Source organism: Schistocerca gregaria, chromosome 2 (assembly GCF_023897955.1).
Source record: "Schistocerca gregaria isolate iqSchGreg1 chromosome 2, iqSchGreg1.2, whole genome shotgun sequence".
Taxonomy (NCBI): domain Eukaryota; kingdom Metazoa; phylum Arthropoda; class Insecta; order Orthoptera; family Acrididae; genus Schistocerca; species Schistocerca gregaria.
The window spans coordinates 144,538,403-144,554,767 of NC_064921.1; positions in this window are offsets into that span (position 1 = coordinate 144,538,403).

Consider the following 16,365-nt stretch of genomic DNA (forward strand, 5'->3'; position numbering starts at 1 on the left):
GAGGACTTAGGGTCTTTATGTAAGGACTTTGCAAAAGAGGACCATGTAGTGATAGTGGGTGGGGTGGGAAACAGTTTGGACAGGGATGGGGCATATGACATAGGTGGTGACCTGGGCAAGATAGCTTCCATGACTCATGGCACCAATGTACATATTGAGCTGTTCCGACGTCATGATCGACCACACCTTGATGGAGCTGTGAGGCGAATCAATGTGGGGTTAGGGATGGCTCTGAGCAAAGCCTACTTTGCTCATGTTTCTCTGGTGCCTGTTGGGACTATCGACAGATTGGGTTTCACTAGGCATGGCCTGCACCTAAACAGGACTGGGAAGGGAAGACTGGTACACCTAATTCATGAAAGTATAGGGAGTGAATCTCGGGCCACACATGGTCAAACTCCTGTTGTTATAGGTAGGAAAAGTAGGTCTTTTTTAGGATAAATCCAGACAACACGTTCCCCTGCCTAAAGAGTATCTCCAACACTTTGGAAAATACTGAAACAATCACTCACAAGACAGATTTTTAACACCTCAAATATCACATATACAAGATGTCACAAAGAAAAACAAACCACTGGAAAAAGTAACATGGAGCATTTCACAGACTTAACAATGTTCCATCAAAACATGCAATAAATAAAAAATAAAATACAACAGTCAGAAGTTGAGCTCCAATCTTTGAACTGCACAGTAGCTTGTATTACTGAGCACTAGTATAGAGACACAGAAATCCAACATGTAGTATTATCATTGTATGAAAAAGCAAACTCTTACTGCAAAACTGCTTCAAGGGCTGGAGGATCGTGCATTTATATCAGAAAAGGAACACAGTGCAAATCAAGACATGGTTTTAGTACTGTAAGTGAAGAGAAACACTTTAAAATATCAGCTATTGAATTAACAGGGCTTGATATCAATAAAAAAAATTAATCATTTTGTGTGTGTATAGATCTCCCAGTGGTAGTGTGGACACTTTTTTCATTAAGATAACAGAAGTTCTAGATAAAGTCTCAAGCACAAAGGTCAACATAATTCTGTGTGGGGACATTAACATCAGTACTAACATCCTAAATGAATCCAGCAGCACCTTAATAAACATCCTTCAAAGTTTTGGCATGTCCCTATTGGTCAATAGTGCAACAAGGGTTACCACAACGACTTTATCAGTAACTGACCATGTGGCCACAAATATGGACAGGGAAAACTGTGATGTAGCTGTAAAAGATCTCAGACTATCAGACCATCTCTGTCAAATAACAACAGTAAAGCCAGGCATCGAATCATTCCCTAAACTACAAGCCTTCAAATGACATCTATCAGAAACCAAAATAAAAGATTTTTCAAAAGAACTAGAAAAACAAAGCTGGGATGAAGTGTATAAGGAAACCAAGATGAATATGAAATTCTCTTAATTCTCCACGTTGTTTAAACTGAACTTTGAAAAGGCATTTCCAAAAGTATGCATTTCTGTGTCAACATCTAACAAAAACAAATGGATAATAGCAGGCATCAAGAAGTTCTCCCAAACACTTAAACACCTCAGTTCCACGAAAGATTCACAATGATCCAGAATTCTTAAATTTCTATCATACATGCAAAAAGATCTATAGGAAGGTGCTGATTGCTGCAAAAAAGTCATTTAATGTCAAAGTAATACATAACAGAGAGAATAAAAGCAAAGCAGTCTGGGATGTTATGAAAAAGGAAACAGGGAGAGGCAAACAAATGCAGAACAACATAGTGCTCAGAGCCATTTGAAACAATTCTGTTTCTGAAGTGGCAAAAATACAGAGTCAGCCGTAGTAGAATTCACAAAAGTTGTACTTGATGCTCTTGATAAAGATGAGTGTGTCACAGGCATATTTTTGGATCTTTCTAAGGCGTTTGATACAGTCGACGACAAGATTCTATTAAATAAATTAGAAGCATTATGAATAAGAGGAGTAGCTAATGACTGGTTTCAATCACACCTAACAGATATGGTAAAAAGAGTAGAGATAACACATACTTCAAATACACTCCTGGAAATTGAAATAAGAACACCGTGAATTCATTGTCCCAGGAAGGGGAAACTTTATTGACACATTACTGGGGTCAGATACATCACATGATCACACTGACAGAACCACAGGCACATAGACACAGGCAACAGAGCATGCACAATATCGGCACTACTACAGTGTATATCCACCTTTCGCAGCAATGCAGGCTGCTATTCTCCCATGGAGACGATCGTAGAGATGCTGGATGTAGTCCTATGGAACGGCTTGCCATGCCATTTCCACCTGGCGCCTCAGTTGGACCACCGTTCGTGCTGGACGTGCAGACCGCGTGAGACGACGCTTCATCCAGTCCCAAACATGCTCAATGGGGGACAGATCCGGAGATCTTGCTGGCCAGGGTAGTTGACTTACACCTTCTAGAGCACGTTGGGTGGCACGGGATACATGCGGACGTGCATTGTCCTGTTGGAACAGCAAGTTCCCTTGCCGGTCTAGGAATGGTAGAACGATGGGTTCGATGACGGTTTGGATGTACCATGCACTATTCAGTGTCCCCTCGACGATCACCAGAGGTGTACGGCCAGTGTAAGAGATCGCTCCCCACACCATGATGCCGGGTGTTGGCCCTGTGTGCCTCGGTCGTATGCAGTTCTGATTGTGGCGCTCACCTGCACGGCGGCAAACACGCATACGACCATCATTGGCACCAAGGCAGAAGCGACCCTCATCGCTGAAGACGACACGTCTCCATTCGTCCCTCCATTCACGCCTGTCGCGACACCACTGGAGGCGGGCTGCACGATGTTGGGGCGTGAGCGGAAGACGGCCTAACGGTGTGTGGGACCGTAGCCCAGCTTCATGGAGACGGTTGCGAATGGTCCTCGTCGATACCCCAGGAGCAACAGTGTCCCTAATTTGCTGGGAAGTGGCGGTGCGGTCCCCTACGGCACTGCGTAGGATCCTACGGTCTTGGCGTGCATCCGTGCGTCGCTGCGGTCCGGTCCCAGGTCGACGGGCACGTGCACCTTCCGCCGACCACTGGCGACAACATCGATGTACTGTGGAGACCTCACGCCCCACGTGTTGAGCAATTCGACGGTACGTCCACCCGGCCTCCCGCATGCCCAGTATACGCCCTCGCTCAAAGTCCGTCAACTGCACATACGGTTCACGTCCACGCTGTCGCGGCATGCTACCAGTGTTAAAGACTGCGATGGAGCTCCGTATGCCACGGCAAACTGGCTGACACTGACGGCGGCGGTGCACAAATGCTGCGCAGCTAGCGCCATTCGACGGCCAACACGGCGGTTCCTGGTGTGTCCGCTGTGCCGTGCGTGTGATCATTGCTTGTACAGCCCTCTCGCAGTGTCCGGAGCAAGTATGGTGGGTCTGACACACCGGTGTCAATATGTTCTTTTTTCCATTTCCAGGAGTGTAGATTTAAACATTTAGTGAAACACTTATCAGACCAAAATACATTAATATAAGGGTTGCACAAGGTAGCATATTAGGACCAGTACTGTTCCTGATATGGGGCTAAATGGCTCTGAGCACTATGGGACTTAACATCTGAGGTCATCAGTCCCCTAGAACTTAGAAATACTTAAACCTAACCAACCTAAGAACATCACACACACCCATGTCCGAGGCAGGATTTGAACCTACAACCGTAGCAGTCGCGCGGTTCCAGGCTGAAGAACCTAGAACCGCTCGGCCACTCCAGCCGGCTTCCTTATTTACATCAGTGACTTTCCAGTAGTGTTACTCATGGTGAAAAAATCCTCTTCATAGATGACAGCAATAATATAGTCACTGAGAAAACGAGAGAACTCCGTGCCAAGAAAGCAAATGAAATTCTCAAGGAAGTTTATGATTGGTCAATAAGTAATAAAGTGACATTGAACATAAAGAAAACTAATGCCAAGAACTTAAGTTTGAAGAGGAAAAATGACAGTGTTAAATTAAATGTAGGTGGCACCTCTATAGACTGTGTAACAAATGCAAAATTTCTAGGAATGAATATTGATTCTTAGTTTAAGTGGTATGAACACACAAAGGTACTTGCAAACAGAATGTAATCAGCATGTTATGCCCATAGAATCCTATCATCAGTGTGTAGCATGCAGTGTCTTTTAGTTACATATTATTCATATGTACATTCAATTCTTAGCTATGGCATTCTTTTTGGGGAACAAATGGAGAATATATGAACATAATTTTCAAACTCCAGAAAAGAGTCATAAGAGTAATAACCAAAAATACTAGTTGAGCTCATTGTAAAGATGTGTTCAGAACACTGGAGATTATAACTGCTCGATGTGAATACATTTACCAGTCAGTTGTATACATCGAAAATAGCATTAGTAATTACTGCACAAACAGCTCTGTCCATGACCATGCAACAAGAGTTAGACTCAACTTACATTTACCAAGAAAAAATAAACATAAAAATCAAAACTTCGTTTTCTACCAAAGTATAAAACTGTACAATAAATTACCAAAAGATATTACAGAAACTGCAAAAATACACTTATTTAAAAAGACTGGTAAAAAGTACCTGTTATGCAATACATGTTATACACTAAAGGATTACTTATGTAAAACAAAATAGGGATTTGATAAAAAATGTTATACAAATAATAATAATAGAATGATTATAAAATATCCAACTTTCCACATAACACCTTCTCTTTATATTTTTCCTTCCTAGAAATACTTACCCCCAAGCTATGCATAGCACAATACTAACACCTCTTCCTATTTCTGAGATCAACATCTCAAATGATTGTCTCTAACTAGAAGTCTGTAAATATATGTGTATACGAATCAGCTTATTTTAAATTGATCTAAATTTGTAAATTCTTTGATATGTCCTGTATCCTTGTAAAAAGAGATCTATGGATGAATAAAGCTAGTTCTACTTCTACTATAGTGCTGAAAGGTAGTAAGAAATCGGCGGAAGTTAGATGAAGTACGCAAAAGAATATAGCAGTAACATTATTAATTTTGTGTAGAACATGGATAATATTACTGCAGTCCAGTCTTACAGTAGTTTCCACAATTTTATTCTGAACAACCTGGGCAGCTTGGGATCCTCTTCTTTAACATTCTTTTCGCCTGCAAAAGGCATTAACGCTGCTAAAGTGTTACTTCAGATCTCTCTAATCAAACCTTCTACTCCCATGAAAGACATTAAGAAATGGAGTCCACCAAGTTTTATGATAACATTAGTAAGTTTATCTTGCTCCTTCAGATACAATAGCTGATCAAGTGTTACCACACATACATTATGATACAATTCTTCAATCTTTTCTACCTCATGCAAAAAAGCTGTGAAGATGTGTCATAGTCACTTCAAAGAGTATTTATGGACAACTGATAGCTTACAAAAATTTTTTCGTGTTGGACATCTTGGATGACTTTCTGAACGAATCCGTTTCACCTGGAATGTCCAATAGAGTAAAACTAGAAGAAATTATACATATAAAGATAAGAGCTTCTGAAGATGGATAAATATTACTAATGTTTTGTTTTGTTTTTCGCAGCAAATCCTATATCCGTGGATGACAACGTCACTGAGCCAGATGCAGTCGCTTGTCCTGTTTGAGGAAACCTCTCAGCTTGCAAGAACAGGGCAGTCACAGACGGTGAGTTGGTGGTTGGGAGCTCTAATGTTACGCGCATTAGAGGACCCCTTAGAGACATGGCTGCCAAGGAGGGGAGGAAAGCCAATGTGCACTTCGTGTGTATACCAAGTGGAGTCATTCTAGATGTGGAACGGGTCCTTCTGGATGGCATGAAGAGCACATGGTGCAACCAGCTGCAGGGTGGCTCACGTCGGTACCGATGATGTGTGTCGCTTTGGACTGGAAGGGATTCTCTCTGGTTTCGAGCGGCTATCAGAAGTGGTAACGGCCGCCAGTCTTGCTTGTGAGATGAAAGGAGAGCTCACCATTTGCGGCATAGTCGGACACAACCGGTTGCGGATCCCTGGTACAGAGTCGACTTGAGTGTCTGAATTAGAGGCTCAGACGGTTCTACCAACGTGTAGGTTGCAGATTCCTCGACTTGCGCGTTAGGGTAGGGAGTTTAGGGAGTTTGACATTCCGCAATATTGGCCAGGAGTCCATTATACGCAGGAGGCGGCTACATGGGTGTAGCTTGGGCTTGGCGTTTTTTTTGTCAGGTGCAGGTCGAACACAGGAAGAACTTCGATCTAGTAACCGTCGGTAGAACAACTGTAAATTGTCATGGTTGTGTTGGGAAAATGTCAGAGCTCCAAGCACTAATAGAAAGCACTGATGCTCAAATCGTTATAGGAACTGAAGAAAGGACAGGCTAAATACAATTGGCGCTGGGGTGTTTTGCTGTAGTTCATCTTGTAGCGAAACTTAAATACATAGTTCCTTTGAGTTAGTACGGGTAGAAATTATTCTTGGTAACAGGATTAAAATAAAAATTTGAACCTTTTACCGACCTCGCAACTCAGACGATACAATTGCTGAAAGATTCAAAGAAACTTGAGTCTAATTTCAAACACATGTCTAATTGATACAATTACAATTGGTGGTGACTTCAATTTACCCTCGACATATTGGTGAAAATACATGTTTGAATTCGGAAGTGCACATAAAACGTCATCCGAAATTGTGCTAAACTCATTTTCGTAAAAGTATTTCGAGAACTTAGTTCCTGAACCCAATCGAATAGTAAACAGTTGTGAAAACACACTTGGTCTCCTAGCAACAAATAATCCTGAGCTAACAACGAGCATCAAAACGGGTGTAGGGATCAGTGAACACAGGATTGTCGTAGAGAGACTGAATACCGTAACCTCCAAATCGACCAAAAATAAACGAAAAATACATATCTATTAAAAAAAGAGATAAAAATTAGCTTGACGCCTTCTTGAGAGTCTCCACTCCTTCCAAATTAACAATGTAAGTGTAGAACAGATGTGACTTGAATTCAAAGAAATAGTATCGACAGTAATTGAGAGATTTATACCAAATAAATGAACAAATGACGGTGCTGATCCCCCATGGTACACAAAATAAGGCCATAACAGTTGCACAAGCAACGATTAAAGGATGCCAAATTTAAACGAATGCAAAACCCCAAGATTGGCAGTTTTTTTTTTTTTACAGAAGCTCGAAATTTAGTGTGAACTTCTATCCGAAAAGCTTATAATAGTTTCTACAACGAAACTTTGTCTTGAAACCTGGCAGAAAATCAAAAGAGACTGTATGTAAAGTATGCTAGCGGCAAGACAATCAATGACATTCCTGAGCGGCAGCTATGAAAATATTATCGATGACAGTGCTACTAAAGCAGAGTTACTATACACAACCTTCCGAAAGAAGGCGAAGTAAATATTCCAGAATTCGAATCAAAAACAGTTGCCAACATGAGTAACTTAGAAGTAGATATCCTCGGTGTAGTGAAGCAACTTATATCACTGAGTAACGGCAAGTCTTCCGGTCCGGATTGTATACCAATTAAGTTTCTTTCAGGGTGTGTTGATGCAATAGCTCAGTAATTAACAATAATATAGAACTACTCGCCCGACGAAAGATCCGTGCCCAAAAACTGGAAAGCTGCACAGGACATCATCAATATTCAAGAAGAGCAATAGAAGTATGCCTCCAAATTACACACACACATCATTAACTTCGATATGCAGCATCATTATGGAACATATATTGTGTTCGAACATCACGAATTAGCTTGAAGAGAACGGTCTGTTGACACACAGTCAACAAGGATTTACAAAATATGTTTCTCGTGAAACACAACCAGCTCTTTATTTATGTGAAGTGTTGAGTGCTACTGACCAAGGATTTCAAATTGATTCTGTATTTCTAGATCTCCAGAAGGCATTTGACACTGTACCTCACAAGAAGCTTGTAATAAAATTGCATGCTTATGGAATATTGTCTCAGTTACGCTACCGGATTCGTGATTTCCTGCCAGAGACGTCACAGTTCGTAGTAATTGAACGACAGTCATCGGGTAAAAGGAAAGTGTTATAGGCCTTCTGTTGTTCCTTATCTGTATAAACGATTTAGGAGACAATTTGAGCAGCCGTCAGGTTGTTTACAGATGATGCTGTCGTTTATCGTCCAGTAAAGTTATCAGAATACCAAAACCAACTGCAAAACGATTTACGTACCGTAACATATCCGTATGGTGTGAAAAGTTGCAAATTAGGGCCACTCAATAGAGGAAAGAGTAAGATCATCTTCATGAGTGCTAAAAGGAATCCGTTAAACTTCGATTACCCGAGAAATCGATGAAATCTAAACATCGTAAATTCAACTAAATACCTAGGAATAACAATTACAAACAAACTGGAAAAACAAATAGAAAATTTTGTGTCGAAGGCGAACCAAAGATTGCGTTTCATTGGCAGAGCACTTAGAAGGCGCAACGGATCTACCAAAGAGACTGCCGACACTACGATTGTCTGTTCTCTTTCAGAGTGCTGCTGTGCGGTGTGGGATCCTTACCAAACAGGATTAGCGGAGCTCGAGAAACAGGAGAGAAAGTGTCACGGGCATGACACAGTATTTGGGATGAACATCATTAAAACAAAGGCGTTTCTCGTTGCGGCAGGATCTTCTCACGAAATTTCAATCAGCAACTTTTCTCTCCGAATGTGAAAATATTTTGTTGATGTCTACCCACGTAGGGAGAAACGATCATCGTACGATAAGGGAAATCAGATCCTGCACGGAAAGAATAGGCTTTCGTTTTTACCGAGCCATCTTCTAGAGTGGTATAAGAGAGAATTATTGTGAAGGTGGTTCGATGAGCCCTCTGCCAGTCACTTAAGTGTGATTTACAGAGTAGCCATGTAGATATAGATGTAGATCATTACACAGCTCTGTACGTTTTAGCTGAACAACTGTAACTTCACATGAACTGAGCTGCTGTTACGTCTTTTACATGATGAGGACACTTGTTGGGGTAATATTTGCATTGCTTCTCATCGGATGAAAAGCGTAGTTCCTGCCAAGTGTCCAGCTATTATGATTCACATTTTCGCAGACAAACTGAAGAAACGTTGGCAGTGAACTTTCAGAGGTAGACTTATGACAGCTGATGCCTGAAAAAGTAAATTGAACAAAAGACCAGGGATGTCAATTTATTGATTTATTTACTCGGCCACGGATCAGTTTACAGCAATATATACTCGACAACATAATAAAATGAAAATAAATAGCTCAAAAATATACATAATACAGAGAATACATAAATACTCTTTTATGGGGACAGAAGCACAGGACAGGTCGTTGATCTTGGATTTGATTAAGGAATCATCCTGGTTTTTGCCTGAAATGATCTAGAAATACCTAAATCAGGATGGTAGCACAGAGAAAACTCCATCCTCCTGAACACGAGGTTACTGTCTTAACAGCTACAGTGGATTATTTGGTTGGCCTCGTTGCACAGTGTTCTTTGACAAACAAACAATTTCTACCAGGTATTTATGTTTATTTATTTATTTATGCATCCATAGTCAATATAAATTATATGAATGTTGTTAACACATAAGTATACACAATACAAACACAAAGATACATAACTGTATACTAATAAAACATGTAAACAGATACTTACATCATTTGCCTTACTCTGTTACATGTTTCTAGATCATATTTCAGTATTCTATTGAACATAAAATGGCTTTTAATTATAATAATTACTAATTAGCACGATTATCAGCAGCATAAAAACACTTTTCTGACAGATAATTGTTTAGGATATTCCTGAGGACATGTATTTCACTTTTGTCTCTGATCTGTCGTGGAAGCGTTTTGTATAGTTTAGTTCCATTATATAGCATACTATCTTGGATTTGTTTAGCTGTCATTTGCTTTATTCTACTGAGATGTAAGTGGTGGGTGGATCTGCTTCAATCTTCATGTAGAGACCTGTTAATTGGGTACCAATCAATGTTTTTCTTTATATACCGAAGATCACTATTTGCAAAATGTGTTAACATTGAATGGTCAAGACTCCCAAAGATTTAAATAACTCTTTGCAATGAGTCCTCTTGATACTTTTTGTAATAATTCTTATAGCCATTTGTTGTAGATTAAAGACTGTTTGCAAACTTTGCTCATTTGTTCCCAAGAAAATTATCTGATAACTAATTAGAGACTTAACACATGGAAAATATGTTGTTATTGTGCATGAGCTATTACAAAACGAATTTATTATTCTAAGAAGAAAGCATTTTGAAGCTGTTTGCTTCACATAAGCAGTAATATGCTCAGTTCACTTTAATTGTGCATCAACATCCATTCCTAGAAATTTTGTTTTTGATATGCATTCTATGATCTGATCTTTCACTTTTAAAGATTTCTTTTTCTGCTTGTATGGAAACTAATACTGTTTATTTTTTCATTTAAGGTTAATTTGCTGCTCTCAACCCACCTGCGTATGTTCATGATACTTTCTTCAACTTTGTCATTTAGTATGCATCACTGAGAGTATGTTACTGTCATTACCAAACAGTACTGTTTCACTGTCTTGACACCCTAGACAAAGTCATTGACATATATGAAGTACAGTATTAGCCTAAGCTCATTTCCTTGGGGGCTACAATATTAACGTATACTAGGTTAAAAAGGTGTTTTATGGTATGAGCGAAGTTGGTTTGAGAGATCTCTACCCATTGCAGTCAGTTTTTCAGATATGAACGAAACCATTTATTTGCTACTTATTATTAAATGGAATTGTGTGGTCTATTGTATCAAAGGCTTTGGTAAAATCAAGTTATATGGTCTCATTTGTCTAGTGCTTCCATGACAACAGTTGTACATTGAGTTATTGTTAGTATGCTTTTATTAGGCTTGAAACCTAACTGTTCATTACACAGGAGATTGTTCTTTGTTAGGAACTCCGTGAGTCTAATTTTCGTTGTCGTTTCAACTACTTTTGAAAATGATGACAGTAAAGAAATGGGCCTATAATTTTCTATATTTTCAGTGACGCCTTTCTTATGTAGAGGCAGGATCTATGCATGCTTTAGTGTCTCTGAGAAACAATCTGTGGTGAAATGATTGACTTATGATCTGCATTAAAATGTGTTTGATATTGTCGATACAATCCTTCTGTAAGTACATAGGCATTTCATCTACACCTGCTGACGTTTTATTTCTTAGATTTTTTGTTTAGTTCTTCTGCATTGGTGGGTCATAGCATCATTGTGTTTGGAACATAGTTCAATGACTGTACAGTATTTTATGAAATTTGTGTTGTAGCTAGCTTGTTAGCTATGTTGCTGAAGTAATAATCTGCAAAGTTAGCTGTTTTTTTTTCGTGATCATGTATTGTGGTATCAGTGTACTGAAATAGTATGTTCACTTGTTTTGTCTTTTTTCTATTTATCTCCTGTTTGGTGACATTCAAGGCTACTTTTATCTTGTTTACTGCCATTTTTATAAATTTATCATTTTGAGACTTTTTGCTGTTAGCAAAATTTTATACATGTTCTTGTATGTTTGGTATTTTTTTAAAAGGCATGATAATTTTAGCTGTTTTTTATGCTGCTGAGGTGCTTGAGGGGTATGGAAAATTTTCTTATCCTGGTGGTCACCTAGTTGCTTTTGTTTTGTGATGTAATGACACTTCATACTTTTGGAAACACTTCCCCTAATCTGAATATAAATATTGATAGAAAATTTGAGAAGTTCTCATCCTTACTAGTCTCTATGTAGAATGCTTCCCATATTTCATTCTTCACCTGTGTAGCAAATTCGACTATTTTTGGCTTAGAGAAAATTCTTCTGTATATTTTTTGGTTTTGTTTTCTACAGCTATTGTTAATTGTAAGAACTGAGTGGAATGATGTGAAAGGCCTAGGTTATCTACAGCATCACAACTTTGTGTCTCCACTTGGTTAATATATGATCAATGACTGATGCTGTTTGCTTTGTTTACCCTCATGGAGGTGTTAATCAATGGTAATATTCTATGGCTGCACATAATATTCAAGAGTGTGTTGCACATCCTATTCAGGCTCAATGTGTTTATGTTTAAATCTCTACAAATGAGAATTTTGCCCTTAAAATTAAAAATCATGTTTGATACTTGGGTTAATTTTGCTGCGAAAGTACCTATGTCACCAATGGGAGAATGTTAAATACATAGCATAGTTAGTCTTTGGAATATATGTGGCTTTCTTATCTGTATAGCTGCTATATCTACATTATTTTCCTTACTTGATGAAATAACTTTCCAACTTCGTACATAATCCCTTCCTTTACATATATGCATGATCTACCATCTCTGATAGTGATTCTACTATAATGGCATGCTAGATAACATGACTTTAGAGCTACATGTGTTAGTTGATATCCTCTTTAGCAATGTTCTATTATTCTGTGCTTCTTTGTGGCTGAAAAGTGGGTATGTGGGTGGTGTAACTGGTGAGGCAAGGCATGGGACATCTCTTTCTGGAAAAAATAATTAGTGTAATTTCTGTCAGTGAAGGCCTCCATGAGACTCATGGCATCTTTGGAGAGGGACTGCTCTTCGCTACAGATGTGATGAGTACAGATGGCAAGGCTATATGGAAAGGAGTTCTTGGTATGGACTGAATGACAGCTGTTGTAGTGGAGGAAGTCCTAGTGGTTTGTAAGTCTGATATGGCTAGACATACAGATGTAGCCGTCCCTGAGGTGGAAGTCAACACTGAAGAAGGTGGCTTGGTGGGTTGAGGAGGATGGTGTGAATTGAATGGGGCAGAAGGTATTCATGTTCTGGAGTATTGTGCATAGGATGTCTTCACCCTCATTCCATAACATAAAGATGTCATCAGTGCATCTAAACAAGGTGCAGAGTTTGGGGTAATGGATGGGGTAATGGATGGAACTACGTGGGTGCCCATTGCTGTATCACAGACATGTTTGTAGGTGATTCCTGGAAATGTAAAATAAGTGTGCATGAGGATATAGTTAATCCTGGTGACTAGGAAAGAGGTACATGTTTGAAGTTAGTTGGGCATTGGGAAAGATAGTGTTCAGCTGGGGGGAAGGCCATGGACATTGGGGACATTAATGTAGAGTTATGCATTAACAGTGTTGAGGACACCTGGTCGTCAAGGAACAGGAACTGTGGAGAATCAATGAAGAAAATGGTTGCTGTCTTTTATATAGAAGGTAGGTTACAGATAACAGACTGTAGGAGTTTGTCCTTGAGAGAGGGAGTGGTTGGGGAGAGGAGAGAGATAGACTTGGGAAGAGGTTCCAAGATGGACTTAAGGATCTGAAGAGGGACTGTATATCCTGCTATATATCTGGAGTGAGGTGACTGCGACAGGATTAGCATGTCGATGAATCTGACAGCTGGTATAGTTCCTGCAGCAGATAATCCCTTTCGTCAGCAGGCACGATTATAAGGTTAGGGTCAGTCTTTAGGTGGTGGATTAAGGTTCTTTCTGTGGATGTAAAGTTGGTTTCCAGGTAGAGGTATGTGGGTAATTATGATGATGCGAGGTTTAAGGTTAGGAAAGTCTGAAAAGTTAACAGGGGTCACTTGGGAGCAGTGGAAATGGATCACAGTGAGATTGAGAAGTACAGTAAATCATGCAGGGTTCAACGTTGGCTTTGGATTGTGCCTCATTCATAGGGTTGACTTAGTCGAAGCCAACATTGAAACCTGCCTGCTTCCACATTTGCTGTTTTTGCTGCACACGCAACAACAATTTATGGTTAAGTACAACAAATGTTGGAGAGTAGTTACATTAGTATGCAGTACTTACACATTATTATATGAAGGCATAATATCATTGAGCTAATTTGTATTGTTATATGACCTGCAGTTATCATATCTAAATTGCAAGCACTCAAACAAGCATATAACATCCTAATTTCTGGAATTTACGAAAATGACATATCTATAAGTGAAACTGAGCTCCATGAAAATGGAGGAAACAATAATATATTCATCTGTTTCTTGGTTAAGCCACACATCCAGATTGTGGAGCACGTCAGACCTTCAATGCTCTGGGGATGTGAGGCCTGCTTCACTGTCCAGAGTCGTAACTGGAACACCTTCTTTGATAATAATCGTTGTCTGTTTCCGTTCTTACTTCATGGTTTCTACTGCACTAAGCTTAATGACCATGTTTTCTCACCATGCTCATGTCCTTCATTTCTTGTGTTTTGTGTTATCACTGCGATTGGTGTTGGGTTGATTTGGGGGAAGAGACGAAACAGCAAGGTTGTCGGTCTAATCGGGTTATGGAAGGATAGGAAAGGAAGTCGGCCGTTCCCTGACAAAGGAACCATCCCAACATTTGCCTGAAGAGATTTACGGAAATCACAGGAAACCTCAATCAGGATGGCTGACGATGCGTTGAACTGTCGTCCTCCCGAATGCGAGTCCAGTGTGCTAACCACAGCGCCAACTCACTCGAGTATCACTACCTTGCCAGGAAATCATTTCCTGAAAGTTTGTAACCACTATGCGGAAACATCCTGTGTATGGTTCAATAACTCTAAGCACTATGGGACGTAAGATCTCAGGTCGTCAGTCCCCTAGACTTAGAACTACTGAAACCTAACTAACCTAAGGACATCACACACATCTATGCCTCAGGCAGGATTCGAACCTGCGACCTGAAGCCCCTAGAGCCGCTCGGCCACATCGGCCGGCTAGTGTGAAATTGTCCTGAAAGTACTTTTACATATGGTAACAAGTACAAACAGCAATATATATATATATATATATATATATATATATATATATATATATATATATATATATATATATATATGGTGTTCATTTTAGCTAAAGACATTGAAATATCTCGAAAATTACACGTTGGATCAAAAAAAGTTATAATTCCAGTTTCTTTGTCCTGGAGGGGGCATCCAATGAGACCACCTGGTGCGTGGATCGTGGGGGCAACTTTGAAATCTCCAATTTGCAGACTGGATTCTATGGCAAAATCTACATACGTTGTATCTGAAGCATTTCCTTTGTTTCGCCACAGATGGCGCTGTAATCGGAGGAACAGAAATGAGTGCGCAAAATCTGGATCCCGCTCCGTCCTGCGAGGTAGGGCACGACGGAATTTCATAACTGCTAACTGGAAACCCTGTTCGCAATGTTACATACCTCCGACATATTGAACAGGGCGAAAGACTGCGAAACTGACGGTTTCGTCGACTTTCATATTATCGATATCTGTGATGAAAATTATATAAAGTGATACGTAGATCGAATTAATTTGATTTGAAAATACCCTTTTTTTTATGAAAGATGATCCGATAGCGAAGTACTTTTATTTCTTGAGAATTACATTTGGTTGGGCTGGCAATTTCGCAGACAGATGGCAGAGCAAAGCGAGGCGAAGGATACCAGTAATTTAACGCAGGCTGTGAAAGGTGATGCCGACGCCAGGTAGGACAGCTTTCGGCGAAGGCTGTTGTGAGTACTGATTACGGTGAGGGGACGCCCGTGCGAGCCGACACAATGCAGACAGCAGGTAACGCCGTCAGAATTCTGCACGGGATGACAGCCGCTCCCATGTTCCTAACGTGTTCTTCTGCGCTGAGCGCGTTGTTAAGTACAGTAAAGGTCCCGGAAAGTGGGCAGCAATGAGCCTTGGGCGCATAATGCAGTAAAGACGGCTCCAGTCTGCCGATAGGAGAGGAATATACCGGTGGATTCTGTGGTGGCTCTGCGAAAGCTAGAGGTATTTATAGTTCTATACTCTCGGCGGAACAAGGTATTTGAGGTGTGACGATTCTAGAAGTGTGAGACTGCTACTTTATTATACCAAAAATACCTGTAGCTGGCCCTTCATATATGTATATATGAAACAGATCTTAGGAGGGTCGTAGGAAACAACATCTTAATGCACTCCTTTGAGACACCGACAGTACAGGGACGAAACACATTCCTTTCCTTAGCCGTAGGTATCTGGGCGCGAAAATACGGGAATTTCATTGGTCAGCCTGATCTGACGTAGTAGTTTTGGAAAATTATTGAGGAGTGGGAGGACGGTTTAAGGGAATGGACACTTTTCATTGATGATTTCTCATAAGAGACTAGGATTGGCTTTCGAAAAAGGAGCGCATGTTACGAGGGAAGATAGGAGGAAATAAGAAGACTCTTCATGCGCTGCCAATGGAGAATCACTTCGAATTATGCTCTCACAATTCGGTGCGAGTAGTAGTCATTTCACTTTGCAGCTCCAACTGGAGAATGATGGATAGTTTGCGATAGGTAACTTTAAGGGATTCACAGCCATCGTTTGACACAGTGGCCGCCAACAGCAACACTGACAGACAACAAAAAGACGCTGTTAAAAAATGGTAAGATCTGCGCTCGGCTTCGGTGT